This window comes from Triticum aestivum, chromosome 4A (assembly GCF_018294505.1).
Source record: "Triticum aestivum cultivar Chinese Spring chromosome 4A, IWGSC CS RefSeq v2.1, whole genome shotgun sequence".
Classification (NCBI taxonomy): domain Eukaryota; kingdom Viridiplantae; phylum Streptophyta; class Magnoliopsida; order Poales; family Poaceae; genus Triticum; species Triticum aestivum.
In genome coordinates, this window is record NC_057803.1 from 660,617,690 (window position 1) to 660,630,988 (window position 13,299).

Genomic DNA, 13,299 nt, shown 5'->3' on the forward strand with positions numbered 1-13,299 from the left:
GCACAACCACCACTCTTCCTCGGCCATATAAATACACCAGCTAGCAGCTAACTCGGAGACCACTCAGTAGACGATCAACGAGAAGAGAAGTTTGAGAACCTACGGAGATCGGTCTATCTCATTCTCGAGAGAGCGAATTTTACTTGTTCAGGCCTTCAGGATGTCGCAGCAGACAGCACAGGCGCCGGCGCCGGTGAGGCTCATCACGGCGTTCGGCAGCCCGTTCGCGCACAGCGTAGAGGTGGCGCTGACGCTCAAGGCGGTGCCGTACGAGCTGCTCGTGGAGGACCTGGCCAACAAGAATGTTTTGCTATTCTGCGAAGTTTAAAGTTCATATGTTGTTTTATTTGAAAGCAACAAAAAAGAGAAATTTGTACACAATAAGTTAGTTGTGTAGCACGGATCTCAAAGCTATATTGGAGGGTATGGATAGAGGGTGTCCATGAGCCTAAGCTCTAAAAGTCCGCGTCCGAAGCGGTAGTAAGCGTGACTCTATCGTCGCAGCGGCGCGGTGGAGAAGCGACCACATCGCAGTTGTGCTACAGTCTATAAATAAGCAATGTATTTTTTTATAAGTAATATGCATGTATTTTGTTCAACACCATAATCATGCATGGTTTGCCAAACTTTCATCGCGGGGTAGATTTCGTTTTAGCCGCTTTCTCAATATGCGTCATGTGTGTTTTCTTGCACAGCAGCGTCACAAGGGTGTACCAGTTCATTTTGTCAGACATACATCGCATAATCTTTTATTTTTTTCAAGAGTACGCTAAAGACATACACACATATGGATCACGCATGGAGCACGCGACGAATAAAACATTTAATTGAACAAGATAACTGAAATTCTTAAAAAAACTGATCCAACAAACGTCTGTGTCCGTAAATCTATCCCTGGAACCGCCGGATTACTAACAACTGCTCTTTGACGGCTACCTTTTTTGCACGGCAAACTAAAGATCCCTTTCATTTTACCGAGTCCATTTCCATCTTCTTCCTTGGACATTTCTCGTCGGCCGCAACAATTCACCACCGCATACCTGCAGCCATGGACGACGGGAAACTAACAACACTCATCGAACACATCACTACCCACGGTACAACAATGCTGGAGGTGGTGTACACCAACGACCCAAAGACCATGGAGCGAATCATCAAAAAGTACGAGGAATGGCTAAAGGAGGAGAAGAACAAGTTCGTCGGCCTCGACCTAGAGTACACACGTAAGAGTAGTTACATACGACAAGGGATCACCGTCGTCCAACTCGCCATGCGCGATCATGTCCTCGTATACCACTACTGCAGGTCCGAGCGCTCCCAGGCATTAATTGACTTCCTGCGACGCAAAGCAGTAACTTTCGCTAGTGTCGACACCAGGGTGACCTTGCAGCGGCCATCATCGACCCCTCCTACAAGAACATGAAGAAATCATTCCCATAAGAGAAGCACCAGTTCTGGGAGTGGAAGCCGCTATATCCCCGCTATACCTTGAGTACACAGCAAAAGACGAGTATGTTAGCTACGAGCTGTACCGTAGAATTCTAATCATCAAGCACGGGCTATGTCATCTCCACCAATAACAAATGAAGGAATGACTCCACCCACATAAGAACAAAGACGACGGATCTTCCAGCGGCTGGAAATGCAGGAAGGGAAACAGTGGTTAGTAAATTGCGAGAAAATGGATGTCTACAATAAACTAGTAGTAACTAGTACTCTGATAATTTAGATTGAATGAACCCATGTTGTAAATATGATTGTTGTTGCTCAAAGATTATGTGTGTAGTGTATTACTATTTTACGTTTAACGCAGTGGTGTGCTCATGTACAAATGCATAGTACGTTTTGCATGTCTAAATACAATTAGTAAATTATCCCCTAATATTTAGCAAACATATGTTGTATTCATGATTATAGAAGGACAAATATATCACACGATATTGTATTATAATTTTCATACTTATCCTGTACAAGATGCATCGTGCATTTACAAGAATATGTGATTGTATCGTTGTTAACTTTCTGTAAAATGTTTATTCAACATTAGCGTAAACAATTCATAAATATTGCAGAAGAACATTCGGTACACAGATGCAAGGGACAAGCACTTTATTAGTTTAACCACATTGAATTTTTTCTACATAACAACCATTTCACATCAAACACCGCTCTGTCCATTCAGAACATCCTTGTTTATTGCACACAGGTTCCTCTCCGTACACACGTTCTTCAGGATGCCATAAAACAAAACTGTTGTGTGCAACTGGCCTATGTACAGTCGTAGTTCTGCAGGATGCCATAAAACTAAACTGTTGTGTGCAACTAACCTATGTACAACCGTGTCTCTCTAAATATTTATTCAAAACCATGCCAGTGGTGCCACACGCCCGTGACCTTAGAGACTTCACACCTGTGCATCCACAACCGAGCCTCTCTAATCAAGTATTCGCACCGATGCCTCTCCTGTCAAACTCCCGTGCCTCTAGGAACTTCACACCTTTTGTACATCAAGAGGGTTGATACCCGTGCCTCCACAAGCCACACAAACGTGCATGTAGTGACTTCATCTCCGAGCCTATACCGACTTCACATCCGTGCCTCCGCGCCTGTACCGACTTCACTTCCGTGCCTCCGTTTACGGAAGCCACACAGGTTCCTCTCAGTACAGTCATATGCTGCCGGATGCCACCAACCTTGTCACGCCCAATATGCGACCCTATCCAAAAGGAACTCGAAGGTCCCACTAAGGATAGACCCGCATATTGAAATGCTTTTGCAAGGTGGATATCATTACATCAACATTACATAATAGATGGGGATAAATACATAAGGCATACAATGCCACACGAATATAACATCACAGTACATCAGGGCACCATCCGACTACGGATGAAACACAAACAGAAACTCAAACGACATCCACCCTGCTAGCCCAAGCTGCCGACCTAGAACCTATCCCCTGATCGAAGAAGCAGAAGAAGAACTCACGCAAGCAAGCATCGCTCTCGCGTCATGATCATCGCATAACCTGTACCTGCAACTGTTGTTGTAGTAATCTGTGAGCCACGAGGATTAAGCAATCCCATTACCATGGGTATCAAGACTAGCAAAGCTTAATGGAAAAGGAAGGGGTAAAGTGGTGAGGTTGCAGCAGCGACTAAGCATATATGGTGGCTAACATACGCAAATAAGAGCGAGAAGAGAAGCAAAGGAACGGTCGTCAACTAGTAATGATCAAGAGGTGATCCTGAACTCCTACTTACGTCAAACATAACCCAAAGACCGTGTTCACTTCCCGGACTCTGCCGAAAAGAGACCATCACGGCTACACACGCGGTTGATGCGTTTTAATTTGGATCTGGTGTCAAGTTATCTACAACCGGACATTAACAAATTCCCATATGCCACATAACCGCGGGCATGGCTTTCGAAAGATAACACCCTGCAGGGGTGTCCCAACTTAGCCCATGATAAGCTCTCGCGATCAACGAAGGATATTCCTTCTCCCAGGAAGACCCGATCAGTCTCGGAATCCTGGTTTACAAGACATTTCGACAATGGTAAAACAAGACCAGCAAAGCCGCCCGATGTGCCGACAAATCCCGATAGGAGCTGCACATATCTCGTTCTCAGGGAACACCAGATGAGCAAGACGTCGGGTTGGCATAGACCTTGGTTGCCCAGGGGGCGCCTGACATCGCTCAGGTTGGACCAACACTCGAAGGAGCACTGGCCCGGAGGGTAAAATAAAGATGACCTTCGGGCTCCGGAAACCCAAGGGAAAAAGGGCTAGGTGAGGCAAATGGTAAAACCAAGGCTGGGCCTTGCTGGAGGAGTTTTATTCAAAGTGAATTGTCAAGGGGGTCCCATAAATCACCCAACCGCGTAAGGAACGCAAAATCCGGGAACATAACACCGGTATGACGGAAACTAGGGCGGCAAGAGTGGAACAAAACACCAGGCATAAGGCCGAGTCTTCCACCCTTTACCAAGTATATAGATGCATTAATAATATAAGAGATATTGTGATATCCCAACATAATCCTGTCCATCATGGAGCAATCTTCAACTTCACCTGCAACTAACAATGCTATAAGAGGGGCTGAGCAAAGCGGTAACATAGCCAAACAACGGTTTGCTAGGAAGGGTGAAAAAGGTTAGAGGCTGACATGGCAATTTGGGAGGCTTGAAGAGCAAATGATAGGTAGCGCAGCATAGCGATAGAACGAAGCAACTAGCATAGCAATGATAGTAGTGAGATCCAAGGTGACGGTCATCTTGCCTGAAATCCCGCTAGGAAGAAGAACGAGTCCATGAAGAAGATGAACGGGAGTAGTCGAACGAATCCTCACAATCGCAACATTACCGTAACTAAGAAGCAACACCGGAAAGAAACAAACAACATGATAAACAACCATCACATAAACATGGCATGATGCGCAACCAAGTATGATGCATGTCCGGTTTAATGAGGCATGGCATGGCAAAGTGCACAAACAATCCTACAAATTAAGTGGAGCTCAAAATGCAAAACACCACATCAATTATTTAGTTCACTCCCGGCTAGGTACTCAACAATTTTAAATGTGGGTTAACATGACAAGAGGTGAAGCATAACAAAACTATACCATCTAAACAATTTAAATGGGGCCGGATATAACAAACAACAAATCTGGTAAATTCCCATATGCATATTTTGAAATTGGTACTATTCTTCCCTATACACAATTTAAGAGTTGTTAAACATGCCAAGTAATGTTACCATATTAAACTATGCATTTTTCTAGCCCATTTACATATAAAGAACATTTAAAACCGAGCTACGATTATTAAGTTATGAAATAAACCATTTTAACATGCCATTTATGCAAATGATAGTAAACAACAAATTAAACCTTTTAAACATGAATGAAAATAGCAGATTATGAAACTAGATGAAATTCTAAGCATTTTTCATATTTAAACCATTTTAATATGATGCATGCTTATGAAGTTATTAATGCATGAACTTCAGGGGGTTTTCTATAAAACTACAAATCCTGGAAATTAGCTAAATTCACAGATCTGAAAAAAACATGATCCGGGCCACATCTGAAGGGGCCGAGGTGCTGCTCACCTTGGGCTCCAGGGAGCTGGTCCTTGGCGCGGCTTGGCTGGGCCTGGCACTGGCTGGAGAGGCTGGCGCGCTGGGCCTGGGCGATCTGGAGGCGGTCAACGCGGGCGAAGGGGCGGGCGAGCTGCTGCTCGTTTCTGACGAACAGAAACAGCAGCAGGCGATGCAGAAGACGGCGGCAGGGGTCCTGGCGACGGCGAGGCAAGCGAAGGTGGCGACGCCAGGTAGGATCTGGGCGGAGGCGAGGTCTTGGTGACGGCGGCTGGTCACGAAGACGGACTTGGCGCGGGCGGAGGCGCGCTGGAACGAGCGAGTCCCTGCTCGACGAAGAGGAAGCGGAGGCCGGCGCGACGAGAAGCAAGGGACGCAGCGGCGGCCTGGTGCGGCTGGGACTCCGGTGAAGGGCTGCGCGACGGGGAGGTCCTTGGCGACGGCGGAGGAGGTCGTGGAGGAGCGGTTCCCGGCGTTTGTGGCTGAACTTGGTGGCACCCATCCATGGCAATTCGAGGTCGTCGGTCGTGGATGGTTTCTGGGAGACAGAGAGCTCCATATGAGAGAGAGAAGAACAGGAAAGGAGGAAGGGAAGGAGAGGGCGCGAAGGGGCTTGCCTGGGTAGCAGAGGGCGTCGGCAGGAGGAGCTCCGCTCTGGCGAGGTGGAACTCTGGCGTGGCACGCGAAGACGACGGTGAGACAGAGAACGCGCGGGTGCAGAGACGGGGGCGACTTGGAGGAGCTGGTTGCCAGGGGCTGCGGCGCGAGGGAACGATGCCGAGCACTACTGCTCGGGGCCTCGAGCAGCTCCACGATCCCTTCCGGATCGAGGGGAGAAGAGGTAGGCCTCGGGCGCTTGGGGAAGAAGCAGAGGAGCTCGAGATTGAGGCTCCTGATCTGAAGCTGGGCAGGAGGATGGATTGAGAGGAGGAGGAGGGTGGCTGCTGGGATTTTGGCGGCGCGGGAAACCAAGGGAGGATTTTGGATCGGGAGGAGGAGGCTTCGGGAGCTGGTTGGATGGAGATGGATCGGGAGGGATCCCGAGGTGGAAGAGAACTGGTGGCGGCGGCTGAGGGGATTTGGTGGATGGGACAAGGCTCCTAAATTCTAGGGTTAGGTAGGTATATATACAAAAGCGGGATGATTTAGATCCTCCGATAGCGATCGGGCAGTCTGGGATAAATGGGTTAGGGAGATCAAATAATAAAACGGAGATGTTTTAGGGATGTTGGGGATGATCCGGATCCATCGATGATGACTGAGCGGGTCGGGTTCGGGGTAGTTTCGGACACGCGCGCGAGGGGGCTGCGAGCTGGCAAGATAGGTGAGGTGGTTGGACAAGAGGGAAACGAAAACACGTTGGTCACGAAACGGTCAACGAACACAAAGGAGAGAAGCGAGGAGCGGCAATTACGAGCGGATACGGGGTTTTATGAAAACATGCGGATGCAATGCACATGATGCTATGATATGAAATGCAAGACATGAACAAAAGCAAAACAAAAGACAAAAACCCAACCACGGAGAAAATAATATATCACAAAGCCGGAAATGGCAAGAGTTGGAGTTACGAATATGGAAAGTTACATCCGGGGCGTTACAACACTCCACCACTACGAGAGGATCTCGTCCCGAGATCTAGGATGGCACCGGAGGGAAAAGGAAGAGGAAGATAAGAGGTAAACTAAGTTGCTTCTTCAAGCAATGAGTGAAACCATGAACCTTGAGAGGTTGAACAAATTGAAGGAAAGAATACAAAGGAGATGAATGAGATTGCAAACAATCCGTTAGAAAAGAGGAGCAAGGAACATTACGAGAACTTGACGGTTGCAAAGAAACGAATCAAGAGTTTAATGGACAAGATAGAATTGGAAACCACTTCGGTTAAAACAAGATGGGAGAGGAAGAAGATTGAAATAATTTGGGCAGCACTCCGTCTGAAAGAAGAAGGAAAACTTGATAAGATGAAAAGAACTTGAATGAAAACACACACTCCGGTTAAATGGATAAGCAAGAAAAGAACACAATCCTCTCAAAATGAGGTGATGGGTGAAGAGCAACATCACAATGCCTCCGTAACGAAAGAATAGAAGTTAGACCGTTGGGATAAAAGAATGGAGAAGAAAATGCCAACTTCTGCCACAAAAGAACTTGGAAAGCACCCTTCCAAGAAGGTTATAACGGAGTTGTTGGAAAACCAACAACGAAACGAATAAGCTTGTAGTGGGCTCATGGAACACAATTATGAGGTGACAAACGGCCACTAATGAAAAACAATTTATGGCTTGAGAGCAACGAAGAGATGAAAACTTCTTTCATCGAGAGGATAGGAGGAAACTTGGATCATTGATAAGCACCACAAATAGCAACATTCCTTAGGGAAGGCTTTAGGTGAAATCTATACCAATATAACTCCAAAGAAGAGATTGATGGATTTAAAATACCTCATTCTTGACAACATGTGACTCATGAAACATGAATGGAAATTGTCAAGAATGATATAACGCCATCTCGAAGATAAGGTAGAAAGAATTGCACTTCGAAATGCAAGAAGAAGAATACTTGAACTCCTCAGGAAAAACATGTGTTGGGCACCATGTTTATTTTAGAGTATAGCTTGGCGGGTCATAACTTCGAGAAAAATCTTGAAGAACAATTGAAGAATGAAAGGAATCCTTGATGAACCACCATGTAGAGCCTCCATGGAGAACTCCGGTAAAAAAAAGGATGATAGAAAGAAAGAGAAGATGAAAACACAAGGTGAACCCTTGCAATGATTTAGATGGAGCTTCGCGAGGAGATAATGCGGAAAACTTGGAACTCCGGAAAAAGAATAGATGAAACACTAGAACCAAGAATTACTTCATCATGAACAATCTCCAGAAGGAAAGAATTAAACACTTGGATGAAACAAGAATAAGAATTACGTAATGTGTATCCTTCACCAATTTAAATTGATGACAAGCAACGGATTTGGCATACTACTTATTCTTCTTGAGGGATTAAGGATAGAGATAGCGCAAACTTGAGAAGGTATTGATGGAACCACCGGTGGGATTTGGAAACAACAAATGAATGAATGGATTGATACTATGACGAATGAAGAGAAATCTTGAACGAACCACCGTAAGAATTGAAAATGAACATAGCAAAGGCACAATTCACCAGGGAGAATTTGAAAACGAATGAAGATACTTGAGGGGATTTAAATACATGAGAACGAAGAGATCATGAACTGATTAGAGGGTATTTGAACGATGCACTGGTAAGATTTGGAGAATGATAGCTACACGCTGAGAATGAAAAAATATGACATGATGGCCTTCGGAGGAAAGAAATGGAAACAACTCATGAAATGCTCCGGATGGTAAGAAAAGAATTCTCACAATCGAAAACAATTATGGGAGGATGGCATCAAGCTTGAACTACGCCTCTTTGGAAGAACGGGTAAGGATTTAAGAGGAACTCTTTTTCTGTCTTCAAAATCCGAGAGTGATGACGAGAAACACCACCATGAATTGTTGAGATACTCCGGGATAATTAAAAGAGTAAAGGTTGAGCCAAAGATGAAAAGAATTTGAAAACGACCTTGGAGAAGGCATGTGACTGATGAAAATTCATTCTTACGTCAAACTTGGAAATGAATTTGAGAATAGCTCCGGGAAAATTAAAAGAGTCAGGTAAGATCCTGGGAAAAGACCTGTGGGTTAGGGCCCACTCAAAAGAAAACACCGTTGAAAATGATTTTAAAGAGAGATTGCACCGGTTGAATTAAATGGCTTGAATGAGATAACAATCTCCAAATAGCTTGAACGGATTAAGAATGGAAACACCAACCTTCTGAGATATATTCAATACTCCGGAACAAATGAATAGCAAGAGGTGAGTGATTAAGAGGTGCACCGGCATGAGAAAGCATTTGACACGAGGAAAGGAATATGATCAACACTGAAAGCTTGAATTGGATCCACCGGAGAAGAAAAAAAGAACGAAGGATGATGAACTTGAAGCTCGTGAGCATCTTCACGAGGGATCACCGGATCAGAACATTGATTGAAAAGAGTGAAGTGACTTCACATGAATAAATGGATACTTGATTAAAATAAATGAGACCTTGAAGAAAAAGGGTGGGAGAGCGGGAAAAACAAAGGCAACTTGGGATGAACGAAACAAACACTGTTGAGAAAACATAGAATTGATCTCGCAAATGTTGAAATGATCGGATCCACTTGAGGGAAGCACGCCGGTTGGAAAACGATTAACATGACGACCTCGATAATCAAGAAGGATTAGTATTCCCATAGAAATATGAGAACATCATTTAGGAAAGGTATGGATTCAACATTTGGCTTTGAAGCAACTCGATTACCACAATTCAAAACAAAACAAAGGATTTGGCTTGCATAATAAGCCGGAACAAATACATCTAATAGAGATTTACCCAATCCCATATCAGGCATCTGTCGAAAAGATATTCTAGGAGCTACGCGAATTCCCACCTATAAAACTCCCGAAACTTTCTGGTTATGCAATCTGGTGTTGGGGATACAGGGGAAGCAATATATCTCACCCAAACTAACAATCCCTACATCCAGCTGTATCCATCCGTCAACACATAACCAAGAAACCTTCAGAAATCGTGTACCTCAACCTTCGAAAAGCATCCATTATATGAGTTATGGCAATACTCCCGAACTCCCCAGTACTGGGTGGCGTCGAGGTTATCTCACGAACAACTGCATAAAAGAGATTTTCGATGTCGGCAAAATTCAGGTATTCCAGAACTGCAACGATAAAATTATGATGACAACACCTCGGAGCTCAACTCCCCGGGACACTGCCACAACCCCTAAATGTCAGGAGGCACCAAGAACAATGTTCTCGTCACAAGACTATCGAAACAATTCCAAGATACCTGCGTGGTCCTAAAAAAATTTAATGAAATTTGAGAAGAGGAAAGACAAAACATCTACGTCAGGAGTCCTCACCAGAGCGACGAAGGGGGCTGAGGAGTAAAAAGAATCCTACTCTCCGATATATATAATCCTAAGACTCAAAGTAGTTTTCTTCTAGACTCAACAACAACCAACAATTAAGGGGGCTCCTAGGGTCGGTCGAGGCTCTGATACCAACTTGTCACGCCCAATATGCGACCCTATCCAAAAGGAACTCGAAGGTCCCACTAAGGATAGACCCGCATATTGAAACACTTTTGCAAGGTGGATATCATTACATCAACATTACATAATAGATGGGGATACATACATAAGGCATACAATGCCACACGAATACAACATCACAGTACATCAGGGCACCATCCGACTACGGGTGGAACACAAACAGAAACTCAAACGACATCCTCCCTGCTAGCCCAGGCTACCGACCTGGAACCTATCCCCTGATCGAAGAAGCAGAAGAAGAACTCAACGCAAGCAAGCATCGCTCTCGCGTCATGATCATCGCATAACCTGTACCTGCAACTGTTGTTGTAGTAATCTGTGAGCCACGAGGACTCAGCAATCCCATTACCATGGGTATCAAGACTAGCAAAGCTTAATGGGAAAGGAAGGGGTAAAGTGGTGAGGTTGCAGCAGCAACTAAGCATACATGGTGGCTAACATACGCAAATAAGAGCGAGAAGAGAAGCAAAGGAACGGTCGTCAACTAGTAATGATCAATAGGTGATCCTGAACTCCTACTTACGTCAAACATAACCCAAAGACCGTGTTCACTTCCCGGACTCCGCCGAAAAGAGACCATCACGGCTACACACGCGGTTGATGCGTTTTAATTCGGATCTGGTGTCAAGTTATCTACAACCAGAATTAACAAATTCCCATCTGCCACATAACCGCGGGCACGGCTTTCGAAAGATAACACCCTGCAGGGGTGTCCCAACTTAGCCCATGATAAGCTCTCGCGATCAACGAAGGATATTCCTTCTCCCAGGAAGACCCGATCAGTCTCGGAATCCCGGTTAACAAGACATTTGGACAATGGTAAAACAAGACCAGCAAAGCCGCCCGATGTGCCGACAAATCCCGATAGGAGCTGCACATATCTCGTTCTCAGGGCACACCAGATGAGCAAGACGTCGGGTTGGCATAGACCCTGGTTGCCCAGGGGGCGCCGGACATCGCTCAGGTTGGACCAACACTCGAAGGAGCACTGGCCCGGGGGGTAAAATAAAGATGACCCTCGGGCTCCAAAAATCCAAGGGAAAAAGGGCTAGGTGAGGCAAATGGTAAAACCAAGGTTGGGCCTTGCTGGAGGAGTTTTATTCAAAGCAAACTGTCAAGGGGGTCCCATAAATCACCCAACCGCGTAAGGAACGCAAAATCCGGGAACATAACACCGGTATGACGGAAACTAGGGCGGCAAGAGTGGAACAAAACACCAGGCATAAGGCCGAGTCTTCCACCCTTTACCAAGTATATAGATGCATTAATAATATAAGAGATATTGTGATATCCCAACATAATCCTGTCCATCATGGAGCAATCTTCAACTTCACCTGCAACTAACAACGCTATAAGAGGGGCTGAGCAAAGCGGTAACATAGCCAAACAACGGTTTGCTAGGAAGGGTGAAAAAGGTTAGAGGCTGACATGGCAATTTGGGAGGCTTGAAGAGCAAATGATAGGTAGCGCAGCATAGCGATAGAACGAAGCAACTAGCATAGCAATGATAGTAGTGAGATCCAAGGTGACGGTCATCTTGCCTGAAATCCCGCTAGGAAGAAGAACGAGTCCGTGAAGAAGATGAACGGGAGTAGTCGAACGAATCCTCACAATCGCAACATTATCGGAACTAAGAAGCAACACCAGAAAGAAACAAAGAACATGATAAACAACCATCACATAAACATGACATGATGCGCAACCAAGTATGATGCATGTCCGGTTTAATGAGGCATGGCATGGCAAAGTGCACAAACAATCCTACAAATTAAGTGGAGCTCAAAATGCAAAACACCACATCAATTAATTAGTTCACTCCCGACTAGGTACTCAACAATATTAAATGTTGGTTAACATGGCAAGAGGTGAAGCATAACAAAACTATACCATCTAAACAATTTAAATGGGGCCGGATATAACAAACAACATATCCGGTAAATTCCCATATGCATATTTTGAAATTGGTACTGTTCTTCCCTATACACAATTTTAGAGTTGTTAAACATGCCAAGTAATGTTACCATATTAAACTATGCATTTTTCTAGCCCATTTACATATAAAGAACATTTAAAACCGAGCTACGATTATTAAGTTATGAAATAAACCATTTTAACATGCCATTTATGCAAATGATAGTAAACAACATGTTAAACATTTTAAACATGGATGAAAATAACAGATTATGAAACTAGATGAAATTCTAAGCATTTTTCATATTTAAACCATTTTAATATGATGCATGGTTATGAAGTTATTAGTGCATGAACTTCAGGGTTTTTTTTGTAAAACTGCAAATCCTGGAAATTAGCTAAATTCACAGATCTGAAAAAAACATGATCAGGGCCACATCTGAAGGGGCCGAGGTGCTTTTCACCTTGGGCTCCAGGGAGCTGGGCCTTGGCGCGGCTTGGCTGGGCCTGGCGCTGGCTAGAGAGGCTGGCGCGCTGGGCCTGGGCGATCTGGAGGCGGTCAACGCAGGCGAAGGGGCGGGCGAGCTGCTGCTCGTTTCTGACGAACAGAAACAGCAGCAGGCGATGCAGAAGACGGCGGCAGGGGGCCTGGCGACGGCGAGGCAAGCGATGGCGACGGCGCCAGGTAGGATCTGGGCGGAGGCGAGGTCTTGGTGACGGCGGCTTGTCATGAAGACGGACTTGGCGCGGGCGGAGGCGCGCTGGAACGAGGAGGAAGCGGAGGAGAGGGCGCGAAGGGGCTTCCCTGGGTAGCAGAGGGCGTCGGCAGGAGGAGCTCCGCTCCGGCGAGGTGGATCTCCAGCGTGGCACGCGAAGACGACGGTGAGACAGAGAACGCGCGGGTGCAGAGACGGGGGCGACTTGGAGGAGCTGGTTGCCAGGGGCGGCGGCGCGAGGGAACGAGGCCGAGCGCTACTGCTCGGGGCCTCGAGCAGGTCCACGATCCCTTCCGGATCGAGGGGAGAAGAGGTAGGCCTCGGACGCTTGGGGAAGAAGCAGAGGAGCTCGAGAGGCTCCTGATCTAAAGCTGGGCAGGAGGATGGA